Source organism: Carassius auratus, unplaced genomic scaffold, assembly GCF_003368295.1.
Source record: "Carassius auratus strain Wakin unplaced genomic scaffold, ASM336829v1 scaf_tig00215870, whole genome shotgun sequence".
NCBI lineage: Eukaryota > Metazoa > Chordata > Actinopteri > Cypriniformes > Cyprinidae > Carassius > Carassius auratus.
The window spans coordinates 95,989-113,979 of record NW_020528285.1 but is presented as its reverse complement, the minus strand read 5'-3'; the positions used below and the strand labels follow the sequence as shown (position 1 = coordinate 113,979).

Here is a 17,991-nt window from a genome sequence, read left to right as displayed (position 1 = left end):
AACCGATCGGATTATTGGACACTTTTGTGAATTTTAGTAGAAGCACTCAGTGGGCCTGATTTGATGATGTTTTAGCAGCTGTTAAAGCAAAAGAATCATGTCATTGGTTTATCTTTCACCTCATTTTGAGATTTTCTCAGTAGATGTTCTGCCACAATATGATTAGTGCCTTTAAAATGCTCTGTCATTCCCCTATGAGTCAAAGAATCAGACTTTTCCTCTGGCTGTGCGTCACACAGCTTTAACTAATTACAAACACTGCAGGCGTGGAGGAATGGATCTCGCCATCCGTTCAGGTGCAGCAGACGTATCGGGTGTTCATCAGAATCAGAGCAGAACTGATGTCTGATGTGCGTTAACTCGACTGTAGCCGAAAATATCTTGGCCGGTGCATGTGTAAGAATGTATGTAATTGATTTGATCATTGAACACTGTTCCATAACATTCAATGAAAACAGATGTGTGGATACCAAATACGGAGACATTTTTTAAAAGTTATTTATATATTTATTTATTTAATTCTCCCTGAGAGACCCACCTCCCCCCACTCTCTGAGAACATGTGGTCTGTGATTATAAAGCATATTCTCCGCTGGTGATTAGGGTGCCTATGAATAACAGCGGGGCTGGAGGCCAGTGAAAACAAGGCGAGTGAAACAAATGAACCACACACATCTCAGCTCAGGGGTGAGTCATAAACACACCAAAGGTTAGAAAAACACGGTTGGGTGCCAGTGTGAAGGCGAGGTGAGTGTCCACGAACACCACCAAAAAACGGCATCTCAAAGAGACAAGCAGAGCTGATCTACTGCAGGCCAAGGGTCCTATGGCCACTTCCTGTGAGGAAGATTTGTGTGTGTGTGCAATGCAGGCAAATTCATTTACTTGACTTCTCAAATTTTTGACTTGGATTCACTATATCAATGACCAGGTTACAAGTACCACTAGCAATATAACTTTTCTTCCATGCTATGGTGTATTTCTGAGTGGTAATGATTTATCAGAAAATAAAAACTTTATGATGGGACTTGGTTCTAGGCATTATTTATTAATTGGATTTGGAGACTTGGGAACTGAAAAAAAATAAAATAAAATGGCAATGAGTGCGAGCTTGATGGGACAAAGTTTAAGCTGAAAGGTCCCATTATGGCTTTTTTTTAATTAAACATTAGAAGATCAAAACACTTTAAGATTGAAACACTAACATTAAGATCCATAACATGCATTTAGAAAACAGATAATAGTGAATTTTCAGTTCATGCCGACTTTAACAGCTCAATGGAATGATAAAGTTACATTAAAAAAAAAACAAATTGCAACAAACCATATGGCTTACAAAGTCATTAGGTTTATGTTGATTTTGCATTTTTTTTAAGTCTCAAAGCTTTAATCTGTAATCAATATAATTGATTGCGAAAAAAGGACAACATATTTTCGAAATTAAACTGTTTGGAGTTCACCGTTTGGGAATACATTAGCAAATAGTATAGAATTTTAAGTTTTGTTCATTTGAAATTAATTTAAGGAAAGCTCCTTTCCTAGACACTAGAGGGCATTGCTTCTTAAAGTCATGTCTACTGATTTATTTAATAAAATGCCTCATGGAGGCAAATATTGGTGGTGAGTCATGAGAATAAAGCAGCATTCATTTTCATTAGAGATGCAAGAGCAGTGTTCAGAATATTCTCTTCCTGTTCCAAAACTGGCATCAAATGAATTGCATAATTATCGGAACATTCTCAGATTACAATAATTACACATATATCAGTTACACTTACTTGCCCAAATTGCATTTAATTGCGCAAATATTTATCAAATTTCCAACTCAGTGGAATGGCTTAATTTTTTAAACAGAAAATCTTTATTCTGTTCGGTAAAGGATCCAACATGCTCAAATCCTGTTGTTGATCATTTGTGTTGACCTGTTGCAGCTGGTTTGCATGTGTTGGAGTCTGATTCCTCTTGAAGTGTTTTCCAGCTTGTTAAAGAAATGAGAGACAAAACTACAGCACTCTGAAAGAAAAATGCAGACGTTTACGGGACTCTTGTTAAATTGCCCACATCAAAATGAAACAGCCTCTCGCCAATAATTGGCAGCAGAGTTAGTTTTACAGAAACAGTCAGCCTGGGGCAGAGCATGGGGGCAGATAGTGGGCTAAAGATGGAAGAAAGCACAATACAAAATGTGGTAAGGGGTAGATTGGGGCTGGACAGAGGCAAACAAGCTATTTACAGTAGATGGTAATGTAAGCATAGGATGATATGTTAAATCTTCAAGTGTTGATGTTGGACCCTCACGCTTGTGAAGTCAGTGGGCTGACATGCGATGAAGAAAGTCACGTTAAGACTGTGCCTAAATATCCGGCAGAGTGAGATCTTACCCCTGGGATTTCAGTTAACAGTGACCTGACAGAATCCCTGAACTCTGGGTTAGGGCTAATGCTATAGTGAAGCTTAAGCAAGACAACATTTCTAGAGAGAAAGTGTGTATGTGTGTACAGAGTTAGCTGTAGTTTCCAGGCTAAACTGTCACCAAAAGTATGCTAAATATTCAAACATCCAAGGATGTCCTCAAATAAAAAAAATAGGTAAAAAAGAAAGCTGCACTAAAAGTGATTTAAATGTGAAAATGAGCTTTTGAGATAGCTGAGTAAATGTGTGTGTATTTAATTAAAGTTTCTCACCTGGTAGTATTTGTTTAGATAGTCTGTTAACCACAGATGGAATGTAATCTGTCTAAATGAATGAAAGTTCACACTTATTGCCCACGGCAACCCAAAACATTCCAAAGCCACCGATGACAACTTTATGATTAGAACTAATTCACTCCTTTGTGTCTGCATGTGTTGCGGCTTTTATACAAATGTACTGAGACTTTACACCGAATGTATCTCAAGGGGAAGAATGTACTGTGGACTGTCCTCAGAGTGCTGAAGTTGTTATCCTGAGTAAATGTAGTCCGTCTCTGGAGTCCACTAGTTTTCATTACCATATAAACTGGACTTTTGCTTGCATTTCAGAGGCACTGAGAATTACAACACCAGTATTTGTTGACTGAAGGAAATCTCATAAGAGCGCAAGTATTAAGAACATAAACAAGTATCACCTGCCAATAGAAGGATCTTTTGTGTAATGTTTCTCATTTGAATAGTGCCAAATGTTGCAATAACGGACAAGACACCTGAATGACAGCAACTGCCAACAGGATGGCAAAAAAAAAAAACTTACCTGCAGAGGCGTGCCTGACTGTCTGCAAATATGTGCACACACACAGCACACACACATTGTTTGTTGATGAAAAGGGTATTGTCTGGTTTCTGAAAGACAGTGTTGTCTAATGGTTTGCGTTTCCTTGTGTGGAATGAGGTTTGTAGCTTCCTGATACACCCCACCTCATTACACTTGTCTTTCTCTTTAATCTTCCACCTGAATGTTCCTGCTCAAGACGAGGAGAAAAGAAAGTTGAAGGGAAAGAGTACTACTAAACAAACTGAGAAACAAATTCAAAAGGTTTTTAGAAAAAAATATGAATGTAATTTTTGTAAGAGAACCTATGAGTAGTGGCTCATAACAGGGGTCGGGGGCCCTTTAAGGGTTTTTTGCAAACTTCCAAGGAGGCCTTAAGTTGACTTGATTTATTTAAAATAAATGATTTAGGCCCTAGATAAAACAAAACAAGCCTTGAAGCTAAAAAAAATCAAAACTTCATTCTTTTTTTTTGTTAATTTCAAACCGTATGGAATTTTTATTTTTGAGTTCATTTTCATTAGAACTGTTGGAGTTACTTATTATTATTGTTTTTTATATTTTTGTGAACAGTGGGCCCTGTAGTCAAAAAGGCTGCTGCTTTTCAGTAACAAGTGCATATAAATGAATAATTGCGTAATTAATAAGCATTAAACATGCACATTAAAGCTGAAGTTTAATTGAAGTGGCAATTATACATATGCCATTGTTAGGCTGGTTTCTTTCAAATTAGATAAATGCGGACAAAACATTTCAGTTTGTTTATGAAATCCGACCAGCCTAACACAGCAACAGTGACTCAACAAATAGCATGAGTTTAGGGCGGGGCCATCCGTTTGACTGACCAATGACAGAACGGGTGAGTGTTTGGAAAACATGTTTGAAAACAATCATTGTTTTAGCAGTTCTGTTTGGTGTTGCGAGTGGAACAGAAATCACACACGTTATTTCTTGTTCATATGTACATGCATACACACACATATAGTATCATTTCACTACATCAATAGAAACTCTGCTTCTGGTCTCTCCCCGATTTTGTCCATTCCTTCTGTATTTCTAACTAACTATCCATCGCTCTTGTTGAGTAAAAAGTCAACACTCTACCTAAATTCTTCATTTATTTTCTCTGCTGGAACTCTGTCATCCAATCTCTCCTTCGCTATTCTTTCTTCCAGTGTTGTTCTCTTGGGTGGAATCGGCATGTCCTTCTCTGGGACTCTTTCCTCTTCTCCTCTCTTGCCCTCGCTCTCTCTTGCCTTGTCTCTTAGGTGGTAGAACAGTAGGCCATGTAGCAGCGCAGTAGGAACAGTTTGTGTTGAGATTTTTGAGCTGTAGCTCTTTTATTCTTCTGTTTTTCATTTTTTCCTTATTTTCATTCCCTTCATCATCTTTCCCTGGGAAAGCAGGCCTGAGGAAACAGATGGAAGGACATGAAAAATGTTCACTTATTCATCTTAAAGGGATAGTTCACCCAAAAATAAAATGTTTATGTTTATGCGCTTACCCCAAGGGCTTCCAAGATGTAGGTGACTTTGTTTCTTCAGTAGAACACAAATAATGATTTTTAGCTTCAGTCGTTGCAGTCTCTCAGTTGTACAATGTTTTGAAAATGGTAACAGAATCTATTAAGATTAAAAAAAAAAACATGCACAGACAAATACAAATTAAACCCTGTGGCTCGTTACAATAAGTGGGTGTAAAAACACAAAAAGATCAGTCTGTGCTAGAAACGGAAGAGTATTTATATAGTTTTTATTTTTTTTACCTCTGATTCACGCATTGTTAGAACTCTTGTGAAAGTGCATTCACAGCAGGAGGCACGTGAGGTTTTCTTCTTCTTCTGCTGCTTTATAGCAGATCGCAGACTTATAAGTGCATTACTGCCACCTAACTCTCAAATGGACCATTGAAACTATATCTACAATCTTAATTAGGAGTGTTAATGGTCCACTTGAGAGATAGGTGGCGGAAATGCACTTATAAGTTTGCGATCTGCCAAGAGTTCTAACTGTTTGGACATTGCGAGAATCAGAGGTAAAAAAATATATATAAATACTGTTCAGTGTCTTGCACAGACCGATCGTTTTGTGTCTTTACACATCAATATATCGTCATGAGCCGCAGGGTTTAATATGAATTTGTCTGTGCATGCCATGCATTGTACGGCTGGGAGACTGCAACGACTGGAGCTAAAAATCATAATTTATGTGCTACTGAAGAAACAGTCACCTACATCTTGGATGCCCTTGGGGTAAGCAGATAAACATCTAATTTTCATTTTTGGGTGATCTATTCCTTTAAGTACACTAGTTTCACAACAGACCATTCTGTGTTCTGTGCCCGATTATAAATGACAGAAAAACGATTTACCATGTATCTCATTTTCTATCTTTCACTCATAAAACAACAACAACAACAACAACAACAAAACATTTAAACATTTATGCTAATTTATGTTTTTAATCTTTCAAGCTAAAATGGTCAAATTACCTTTCTTTTTGTTGTCAGTTTACCATTGTTAGTAAGCTAACATCTTAAGCTAGAGTACTAGCTTAGCACAATGCTAACTTTTTAAAAAAGCTGTTTTGATTAGCTAGAACAACATATGGTCCCAGTGGACAGAATACATTTTTATTACCTGTTAAATAAGTTGAACAGTTCCTGGCATTATTCTGGCACAAATGCAGAAATAATAATAACAATAATAATAATAACAAAGTTGTGTTTAAATGTATAGATTTTAAGATGTGTTCACTACATGATACAAATGTGGGCCATACGTTAATTTCCTCTGTAATACAATACCACATTTGGAAAGTCTGAGTCAGGCAGGAGTGTGCAAATGTCCACATGCATGTCCAAGGCTTTCATATGTTTTCAATTGTATGAACATGATTATGTGTCTGACATATCACTGCTCCAGCCTGTGTTTCATTCCCACCTATTTATCAAATATCATACCCTGGTAACCTGGTATCCATGACGACCCGATTGTCACGGTGATCGCATCTGTCCAATTAGTTGTGGTTCATTACTGAGGGATCTCAGCCACGGGACTGAAACAGACCTGATTAGAGTTGCGAAAGCAGTGCCAGCCCTCTTCTGTACAGGGGGGAGATGGGTAAGGGCTCTTAAAGCAGGACCCCAGGAGAATCACTCTGTCGGGGGCAAGAAGAGGTCAACAGGAGGTTCTGAGCTAAATCATAGGCTGTCATCATCTCTGAATGTCACTGCTGTAATCAGTGAAGGCAGCATCAAACCATCCTCACAGAACAGAGTCAGGAGAGCCGTCTCGTAAATAAATACCCAGCATGCTGCCCCTAAACTCTGCCCTTTGACCTTGAATGCGGGTACACAAGCAAGATAAGTTTTAGTATACGTCATCAACGATGATGTTCCCTGATTGAAAGGCTCTAGACTACAATGCAGAATACAATGCATTCACTTCGCTCACTTTCACACACACACACACACACACACACACACACACACACACACACACACACACACACACACACACACACACACATTTGTTTTTGTGAAAAGAGGGGACATAGGGATGGGTATCATTTACATTTTATTGATACTGATACCAATACTTATCGATACCATTACTTTCAATACTGTTATTTATACTATTTGGTGCAAAAAGATATGACGTGAAAAGTAACTGTATTAAAGATCTTCATTTAAAGCAGTGAGTTGTTTTTCTCTTTGTGAATTATTTTATTAATATTAAAGGAATTGTTCACCCCCAAATGAAAACTGTCATTTACTCACTCTCAAGATGCCCCAAACCTGAATGCATCTCCCTCCTCTGCTGAACACAAAAGCTACATAGCCAGGGTGAGCAAATTATGACAGAATTGAGCATTTTGGGTAGACTGATCCCTGAATCTTCAATCTACATGTGTTAAAATTATTTTTTTGTAAATATGCATTTCCAGGGTATAATCCAGGTTTTACATGGATTAGAAAGGACAATAAAAACTGAAATCTGTTATTGTCATTGTACATGTGTGTATGGTCGAAAAACAATGAAAAAAGTACAGAATGAGATGAAAACCACCATCACACTCGTGAAAAAATTCGTGACAAATCAATGTCTGCTTTACAAAATCAATATTGACAGTTCTCAAATACTCATCACCACTCTGTATGTGAGGGTGTGTTTCAGCTCCCCGTGGTAGAGCTTCAGTAAAAACAATAATGTCTTAAACAAAGGCTCTACTGTAACAGAGTGAAACCTGCTCCTCTGCTCTCTCCAAACCGCTGCCATGCTGTCCATCAAATCCCTGAGTTTATCTAAAGTAAACCCTAACTCTCTCACTGTTTTATGTCCTTCTCCCTTGCTGTCTCTGGCGGGTTTTTCACAGTACACTTAATTCTACGTTAAAGTCTTTTCGAACCCCAAATAAAGGAAGGTTTTTCACTGGGATAAAGCAACATTTTATGTTTTATTTGTATTTTTATGCACTTTTTAAACTTCTAGTAGGTTAATAACTGAATTGTCGAAAAAATAAATTTAAAACAACACAATAGTAGAATGCTACAGAATGTTATTCAACAACTTTTCTAGTTAAATTAGCTCATTAAATATTCATGCACTATGTAAAGTCACAGAAACTTTCACATGCTGTTTAGTTTCATCATCTAAAACTGGACCTGACAGTCCAGGTTTAATTAATAACCCATGACAAAGTGAGCAATGGGAAACATATGATGATAATGGGAAAAATTAAGAAATATCTTCATATTTACTGGCTATTATTCAGAAGCGACCAATCCAAAAGTGTAATGAATTACGTATTTATTCCAGCAGAGGTCCTCGTAAGTGCACTAACTTTATGAGCTGGATGGAACATCCGTCCCACCAAATGATGACAAGCATACCTACAACATTACATCTTGTCATTTTTTTTCTTTTAAACTTTTCTTTCCCTATCTCTCCGTTTCCCTCCATCATTCTCTCCTGGCCTTCTTGCTCTTGCTCTTTCTCTTTCTGTATATCTGTCTTTCTCTCTTTCTCTTTCTTTTGTTCGGTGCCCTTGCCAGATTGGGATTACTGTGCGATGTTATCGGAGTTCTTGGGGTTTGTTCAGTTGTAATCTGGTTCCTTGCAGGAAGGTAAAAAGCAGAAATGTTTTCCCATAAATCAAAAATAGCATGCATCTGGATCTGTCTCTAACTCTTCGCTCTCTTGCTCTTTTCCCTCTCTCACATGCACACTGAACATATCACATTTTCGTGGATAAAATCAAATTCAAAACAAAAATCAAAACAAATCAAAACCAATCTCAATGAAATTAGTCTAGTGCGGCAGGCTGCAGTCTGAGATGACTCTGAGGCTTCTGATTAGAGCCCCATTCGAAACTGTACACATTCACATTTTCCATGATCCTATCAACAAAAACAACTTAGGACTCATGATGTCTGCGTCTCTTGTGACCAGAGATGAGATTTCTCAATCACCTACACCCTGCAGCTATGCCAAAACTGCGGAAGACATCAAAAGTTCAACGCAAGATTTCCAGAAGTTGAGGGCGTCCAGGGAACAGGAAGTCAAAGGCTTTCACTGTGATGTCAGCGATAGAGAGATAGATAGAGGTAAAGATGGAGAAAGCGGAGCGAAGGTCGGAGGCTAACCTCCCTGTTGTCTGAGGAAAAACAATGAGTCTACATTCGGCTGAGGTCATTTGTTTCAACAAGGGATTTCGCTAATCTGAGAAATGACTCTGATTAATACTACAATCCGAATGCTTCACTCCTCTGAAAATCATATTTTCACGTCTCTCAGGAAAATAAGATATGACTAAAACTCGGGAGGAGATCACGATAATGAGAAAAGGAAAAATTTAACAAGATTACAGCCTTATTAGAGGTCAAACCATGACAAGATAAACAGTAAGAGTGACACATAGTTTCTTGTTACTGGGATTCGTTAGAAGATGCCAAGTAGTTCAGCTGGAGTTTCTGTGAAAGCCAGTCAGTTTAAGTTCAAATCAGAGATCATTTTATGATCAAAATTGTTGTCTCAGACAGTTACACAGTACTTCAGGCCTAAACAACCAGTGTTCAGCCAAATACTCCCTTGGAGCCATGAAAGAAACCTGTGCTCCTCCAAAACAGTTTAGTTTCAGTAACTGTCTTTCTGTTTGCTCTCATCCAGTAGTCAATAAAATAGAGTTGAAACTAATACTATGACAAAGTGCTAAGGCTCTTGTCTTTACAAATCCTGACTTCCTGGCATTTTTAAAATGGCCCAATACTAGAGCAGAGTAACAGTAATGAACAAGAAGTTAACATTAAGCAAATGTTTTAGACACAGCATTGCCAGTTACTTTGTATATTTTTTGTATATAACTAAGAAAATAATTCTAAATGAAGCCAAAGCAGCCATTGTACTGTAGTACGTTTCAAACATTCCTGAATGAATCAATGTTTTTGATTTGAATTAGTTTGACTGAATGGTTCATTGACTCATTCATTAAGATCTGCAGAAAGACTGGTTAATAAAAACAGTAGCATTGTTAAATATTACTTATGATTACAATTGATACAACTGTTTTCTCTTTTAGTATATTTGAATAATTGTATACTTAAAGTATTTCAAATAGCATTTATTTATAGTATATAGTGTATTTAAAGTGCTCTATTTTTGCTCACTAATTTTGTATTTAATATATAAAAAATATTATTTAGCACTTCCTAAGATAAACCTAAGATCATCTAAGTGTACTCAACTGTGCTATTTTGGGACACCTTTACTTTGGGACACGCTTACTATCTTTTTATTTAAAAATGTATTAAGTTGTAGTACACTTGAACTAATCTTTTATACACTAGTTCACTCAAGTGTTCTACAACTACTAAGTAAATCTTTATAAACCTGGGAACTCCTCTCTTCAGTGTCACATTATCATTCAGAAAAGAATATAACATGCTGCTCAAATAATTCCTCCTATTATTATGAGTGTTGAAAATGCATGTTGCTGCTGGCAACTTTTTTCAAGTTTTTCTGATAAATAGGAAGTTCAAAAGAACAGCACTTATTTCAGTTATATTTTTTGTAACATTATAAATGTCTTTCTTGATTTCTATTTAATGCATCCTTGCTGATAAATGTATGTATGTACAGGTTTCTCTGCATCTACTGGAAGTTTTTTTACAAACTGATGCTCAGTGTGTGCCGTTTACTTTTTTTTCTAATAACCATTTGAAGATGAGTGATGAGCTTTCCCACAGTGCAGTGGTTTATCAGAAACTTCAGCCAACTAGGTCCTTGCTCTCCTGCATGTGGGTGGGTGGTTGTGGGTCTCTAGCCAAATGAGACTTCATTCCTCTCTCCGTTGCCCGTCATTTTTCTTTCTCACTCACTGGGGATTCTCGGCATTGCCAAACCATCCTGCTGAGAAAACATCTCTAGTCCGTCTACATAAATACAAACAGAAAATAGTTTACATTATGATTTAGAAAGGTAACCAGATACAAGGACTTATCTTTCTGAAATGTTGCACTGCTGATAGCAGTTGGCATGCACATATCTCTTTGTCCATTGTAGGGTAATCAAGAAAATGTTTAGATATTCATCCTGCTGAAGTTAACATATTTCAAAGTTGGGGCTAAAATAATCCAGTTTGAAGAACAGAGATAATGAAAGGCAGAATACCGGGAGAAAGACGTTACAGAGCTGGTGACGACACCCTCGTTGATCTGTCCAATTAGACGGCTAAATTGTTCCCACATTGAGACTGAAAAGCAAATGGTCTGCCTTTAAGGGACAGAGCTAATGAGCTTCGTTGGGTTAACCACAGTGTTACAGCTGAGGCGGCAACTATTACTGTACAGCTCTCTCTAATCTGACCCATTAACTCTGTGTACACACAAATCAATGTGAGCATGCAAGGAGCCAATGGACTATAATGACCTAATGAGAGAATGTGAGTGTGTGTGTGTGTGTGTGTGTGTGTGTGTTAGTGTGTGTGTGAAGTGGCCAGGGCACACTGAATTGACTGTGGGTTGGCAAGCGGCAATGTACACCTCGAAAACTCCTCCAAACAATCAACAACAAAATCTCTTTGACTTGACTGACCACAAAAACATTATCCAAAACAGTTAAACTGGAAAACAGAAAAATAGAGACTGAAGGAGAGAGAAAGAGCTCCAAATATGGCACAAAGTTGTCCAGAACTGCTCTCAACACTGTTTGCTGACAGAAACAGGTGAGACCTATAATGATACATGTGTGTAAGAACAAGAGCTGTGTCTGAAATCACCTCTATGCTCTCATTCACCTCTTCTTTCGTGACTGAAAATTCACAGCGAATTTGGACACTGAGTGCACGAGAGGGCTGTGGATGATAATAGGTGGGGATTTATTTGGTGCGACCTTCACAGTACATGCACATCAGCTAACTGCAGTGCATTATGGGACTGAATGACTGCACTCCAAATTTTCGGTTTCGGACATCTCTATATGGCTGTCCCCTCAAATACTGCTGTATATAAGGGTACATGGGGTGAGCTTGGACAGCCTGGTTTGATGGCTGGGTTTAGGAGGGTTTTCGGAGGTTTCAGTTGAACCAACTGAATCAAAACAAAAATGTAGTTAGGACTTTTATTTTATTCACCAGTTGTTGATTGGATGGAGGCAGATTTGAACGTGAGCATGCAGTCCGTTGTAACAAAAGAGTAGAGTTTATGCAGACTAAATGATTAAATGAAAACCCTGGCACTAAAAGACAGAGCTATAACATTTTCAATAACATTCATTTAGGAAATAGGTAGGCAGAATTCCCATTTCATGCTGACTTTAGAGACATAAATGAACTACTACTGGAGTTCTTACCTTACTTGGTAAAGTCTTGCCACCATTCCTATGTTAGATTTGCCTATTTTGAAGGCAGTTCTGCTCATTCGGTGAATGACATGCTGCTTCAGAAATGCAGAATGCTTTTTTCCCCCCATTTGTGGAGGAAAAATCTGATCAGTCTAATCAGAGAGTGATTGCGCTCTTGGCCCTGATTCCTTTCACACTTAATACAGCCACCTTTACTCAGTCACCCCTTGAAAACGACTCTGTGCATGTAACCTGATGAGTTATTCCATGCTCACCCGCCACTGGGCAGCTTTGCAGATGTGTAGCTTTTGGTTGTGCTCCAAACAGACAGGGAGTGATAAGGCAGCCGCAACAAGCCTCTGTTTATTTCCTGTGAAAACATGGAGAAGTGGGGGTCAGTGGAATGTGGACCAGTGTCCGAGCTCGCACCAGTAAAGCAAACATGCTCCAGATTTTACCGCCAACATACTTGCAGGCTGGGGCTGGTGTTTTTCTTTGCCCCTTAAACAAGCAGCAAATCAGTCCAGAGCTACTGCTAGCAGCTGCAATCTGCGGTTGCTTATCAGCCAGAGTGATCAGGCCGTCTGGAGCTCCAAGGTTCCTCCATGTTCTTAAATGAGGTTTACTTAGGTCTTAATTCTTGGTAAAATAATTGCAACTATTGCAAAGCTGACCTCATGTGACCATATGCTAATTGCATCTGGTTGGTTAGCGTGTTTCTTATCTTAGTCAATTAACAAGTTTGACATAGTTTGACAGTTTATTATATGGTGTACATCTGCTACATATTGTTTTTTTTTTTTTTTAACATCTAAATCGATGTCCACCCATTTCTGACCCTGGACCACAAAACCAGTCTTAAGTGTCAATTTTTCGAAACTGAGATTCATACATCATCCAAAAGCTGAATAAATAAGCTTTCCATTGATGTATGGTTTATTAGGATCGGACAATATCTGGCCGAGATACAACTATTTGAAAGTCTGAGGGTGCAAAAAAAAAAAAAAAAAAAAAAAATAACTAATTAAACTTAAGGAGAAAATCGCCTTTCATTTTGTCTAAATGATTTTTTTGCAAAGTATATTATAAATCAAAAACTACGTTTTTATATATTTGCGGTAGGAAATTTACAAAATATCTTCATGGAACATGATCTTTACTTAACGATTTCTGGCATAAAAGAAAAATTGATAATTTTGACCAATAATTTTTTTTTTTTGGCTATTGCTACAATTATACCCCAGAGACATAAGACTTGTTTTGTGGTCCAGGGTCACATTTGAAACATGCATCAATGACATTGGAAAGGAAGGAAAAAACAGTTGTATTGGTCTAAATCTCAATCACAATTTTCCTATACAGTATTCGTATACATCTGTATTTGTCGGTCTATCTGAGTGTGACTTTCAAAAAGGTTTTTAATATGTTTTATTAAATTTTTATTATTATTTTTATTTTATTTATTTTTTTTACAAATATTAAGAATTATTTATTAGTAAATGTAATTTAAATTAAAAACAAAATAATTTTATAACTTGTCATGTAAAGGTCAAATTTCCACATATTTTTAAGACTGCACAGACCTCTACAAAGTAATGAGGGTCCGCAGATCCTATCGATGATGTCATTTCCTTTTTTCTGCATTTGATTAAATCAAGGCTTTGATAAATTTTTGAAATATAAATAAGCAGTAAAACAATCTAATTTAGTAAATAATAATAGAGATAATATCAAAGTACTTAATTTATTTCTTTTAATTAGACATTTTCGTTATTAAATTACTAGGATTAATGAATTACTCAGACACATTTTTTTTTTTTTTACTTTACACCATCTGCCCAAAAATATCAAAATGAATTTTAATTCAGTGGTGAATTTAAATAATTACATATGTAATCATTATATTGCCTTTTTAATCTATTTAATCCATTGACTGCCAACTGAACAAATGACTGTCATGTCACTGACCAAGACAAGTCAAGTAAAAACAAAGCTGTGGTGTTATGATACAATAACTGTCACATTTCCAGAAATGGGCCTAACTTCTGATATCACTCTTGAAAAATCTCTAATAATAATAAAAATGTTAACTATGCTCCTTCATGGTGCCAAACAAATCATTAAAAGCTGTAAATTTGAGATGTAGATTAGAGTCTCATGTAGCGGCTGCAGGACTTTTGGGACTTCATATCCTGTAGTGAAATACAGTAACATTAACATACATGTTAACACAGTTTACAAGGCAATAACCTCCCTCAGGGGAACCAGTGACCCTGCCCACAGACTAAATCTAATAAAGCTCAGGAAAAAACTGCTTTTGAACACAGCACACACTCGTAAAACAGACCACAGTCCTTAGGTTCTGACTAGAGGTTATGCCTTTGCCATTTTAGCCTGCTACAACTATGCATGACCTTTCCTCCCTCAGGATACTTATTGCTAACATGAGAGCCTTCACAATACCTTCTGCTCTGTTTAGCTTCAAAATTCTTGGAACTTCTCCTTATGTAACCCAATCTCAAATAAGACTTGATTTCCTTTGGCTTCGGATCTGTGTTGAGGGTTTATTTGGGTGAAGGTGCAGAGAACGAGCGACCAGAGAATTGAAACCATGTTCACACATGGACAATGCACTTGAGGTGGAAGCCATGGGGAAACTCAAAGACAAAGCAGAGAGTCTTCACATTATGTGTGAGACTGCAAAAATAGCCACAAACATATAAAAAAAAAGTATCTGAATGAAGCTGATTCAGACGGCTGATAATTCAGGCCTTATGGTGGGTGTGGAGATGATTAGACACGGTGGAAATTACGAGCGTATAGGAAGATTCAGCCTTTGTCATCTTTCCCTTGTGTGGCCGGGACAACACAGCTAGGTAACAAAATAAAACAACAGCATGTTCAGGACCTGCATTATGTCAGATGGAAAGTGACTGACCCTCCTATAGCCCTTAACTGAAATTAAATCTTTCATTAGTGGAGCCCGGGTGCCAGAATCTGCCTCATTCTCACACAGGAGGGCAAGTCTTTGTGGTCACACAGGGAAATGCCTTTCCAATGTCTCAAATCCCCCGCATGCCATGAGCCAAACCCAAACCACAGCAGTGAGAAGGGAGCGCTGTCTGGCGAAATCAAGGGGCTTCACGTGCCAAAAGCTGCCATTACGCTCAGCTACTGTCGGCAAAGGCGAGACCTCGTCAAGATCGTGTGGGCGGAAAACGAAGTGCACCAAAATCACTTGAGGTTTATTACATCGCCTACACATACAGTACACACCAGTGCCTGTGTAATGTCGGGCCAGATTTAGGTCTCGCTGTTTTAATGTCCCCGGAAATAAAGGGCCAGTGCAAGCACAGTTCTGTGAAGGCACTTAACATCTGCATCGCCTCTAATTCCAAAAAGCCAAAAGGGAGGGGTGAAGCAATTCTGTTCCTCGAATCAAGCCAAAACCATCATCATTGGGCAGATCTTAGTGGAGTAAGAGCCACAGAAACAGGGCAATTCTTATCCTAAGGGTCAAAGGGGACTTTCTCAAGTCAATTCTAATTTGCAGTGCATTTGTGGTGTTTTCAAACTGGTTTCTATAGAATCACCTCCTCTAACCTCAAGTCAAACATCTGAAAATCAAGCGATGCGAGTGCTGTAGGCAACCTTCATCTGCAATAATCTGTGGTGGTGTTGAGCCACTCTACTTATATGCTGCGAATTACACTGCAGATCCAAATATGGAGATTTAGTACATCTGTTTGGCTTGTTCATCTCCTAAAACAAGAAAGTAACATTTACTGCCCAACATCAGCCTTCTTGTCTCAAGGCAGGGAATTTTATGTCTCCTGACTGGGTCAGTAACTTTGGGATTTATTAATTCAGTTGAGGAACTGGATTCCACACAGCCAAGGTGTCAGTATCAAGCTCAACAGTTGCGTTAGCAAGACCTAGGCTATGTTTCCCTTCAGGTCCTGGCTTTAGACCAGGCACCTGACAGTAAAACTGACTTGGGAAGCATCACAACTCTTGTTTCTCAAAGTCGAAATTCATTACCTGTAACACCTGTTCTGCAGTCCTCCTCTCGTCTTTTTCATCCCTCTGTTTTTCCCTCCGCCCCCTCCTGCAACAGGTCCTTGTAAACAAAGTGCTGAAATCTCTCAGGGGGTTGAGTATTTTTACAAGCCAACACATTGTGATGAATATATCAAAGCTCTACTGGAGGCTGCGCAGGCTTTTATGGGCTAATAAATTAGCTCGGGCCCTGATGGGGAACACACTGCTGCCCAAGGCCTTACCACAGAGGAGACCTGGCAGAATATGATAAGCTAAGGGGAAGCAGAATTATGGTTAACCAGGCCAGGTAGGCGAAGATCATTTCTTGTACAGGTGGTCTAAGGGCTGTTTGGACTTACTTAAAGCAGGCAAACCACAGAAAATACCAACGAACAGGCATTTAAACATTGCATGGTTTTAACTATAATGGCCAAACTGATTGCAAAACAAATAAATACTATAATTTATTTAACACACTCTTTTTTTACGTGTATCAATGACTCTACCCCACAAATAAAATAAAAAAAATCACTTCTTGCCATTTAACTGTTCCAGCGGCATATGGGCAGTAAATCTCATTCACACTGATAATAAGCACTGTTTTAGAAAATTGTACATGTGTGCCCAAGCAGTGGTTGTGTAGAATCTAATTTAAAGTGTGCTCAGAACAGAGCATACTCAACTGATGAAACACCAGCTCATTTGGCCGACAGATGTTTGTAGGTTTCTCCCTCACATAAACTAACGCAAACAAAGCCGAACAATTAAACACAATGTACTTTCTGTTGGTCAGAAAATGGGTCAGCACTTCTCTAAAAAAAATTTATAAAAAATTTACTTCCCCCTTTAAAATGTGGTATGTGTGCTGCATCAGACAGAAATATCATGGCTATGCCTAATTAATTATCTCCTGACATCAACAACTCTTTGGTATTGTTGTTTACACTCCCCAGCTGTTGTTTTTATGGATATACATAGCAACTTATAAACTTTGCATATGGAGTGGGATCATACAGAGCGGAGCAGGATCAGCTTTAACAATACGGAGTCTTTTGACTACAGGTGTTTATCTCAGAGTGGATTCAACGGGATTGTTTCCTTGATACTTAGAATAAACAAATAGAGCCATATTAGAAAATGACTCACTCCAAATCCCCACGGACAGAATTTTTAGTTTTTTGCTCCGAAAGAAATTGGGACCGTTTCATTCGAGGAAAAAGAGATGCTGTTTCAGGGCCAGTTCACAGAGAGCTGGTTTTTGCCTTCTGCTTATGCTTTTAATAGTTTTTGCATGTAACTGTAATGAAAACCAGCTAGTAAGAGTTGTGGAGGTATTCGCAAAACTTAAACGAATGCTAATGCATTGAAATGTACATTTTCCTTCCATCTTATGGTTTCCACCTCTTAGTGTCACATAACAAATAAATAAATAAATAAATTTATGTATATATAATTGTAATATTTGTAATATATGTGCAATATATGTAATATTATGAGAATACAGTAAAACTTATGAGAATAATGTTGTAGTCTTAAGACTTGTTGTCATTATTCAAGTCATGTCAGGATAAAATAGGTTTAAAAAAGACACGAGATGCTAAAAAATTAGCAAGATGTAGCTTAACAGTCACAATCCTGTGTTGCCTTCAACTCATGTTTTTTAACACAAGAGCTTCTGTGTGAATATCCCCTAGGTATCCATGTTGGGCAGCTCCAAATGATTATTATTTTTTTATTTATTTTTTTTACAATTGATTGACATTGATGCAAATGTACTGTGGGAATCAACCATCATCAAATATATGTAAATCATACCTCGGTTTTATAATGTCTGGTTCAGAGTCAACCGTTTAAATGATTGTAGAA

General features: G+C 37.8%; 1 long non-coding RNA gene across 1 annotated transcript; it reads right to left on the bottom strand.

The window, feature by feature from the left end:
• Positions 1 to 3,904: 3,904 nt before the first annotated feature.
• LOC113096101 (uncharacterized) lies at positions 3,905 to 4,800 on the bottom strand. Its single transcript, XR_003288459.1, has 2 exons — positions 4,750 to 4,800; positions 3,905 to 4,653 (listed from the first exon to the last, which is right to left on the bottom strand). It is a non-coding gene; the product is annotated as an uncharacterized LOC113096101 (long non-coding RNA).
• Positions 4,801 to 17,991: the final 13,191 nt, after the last annotated feature.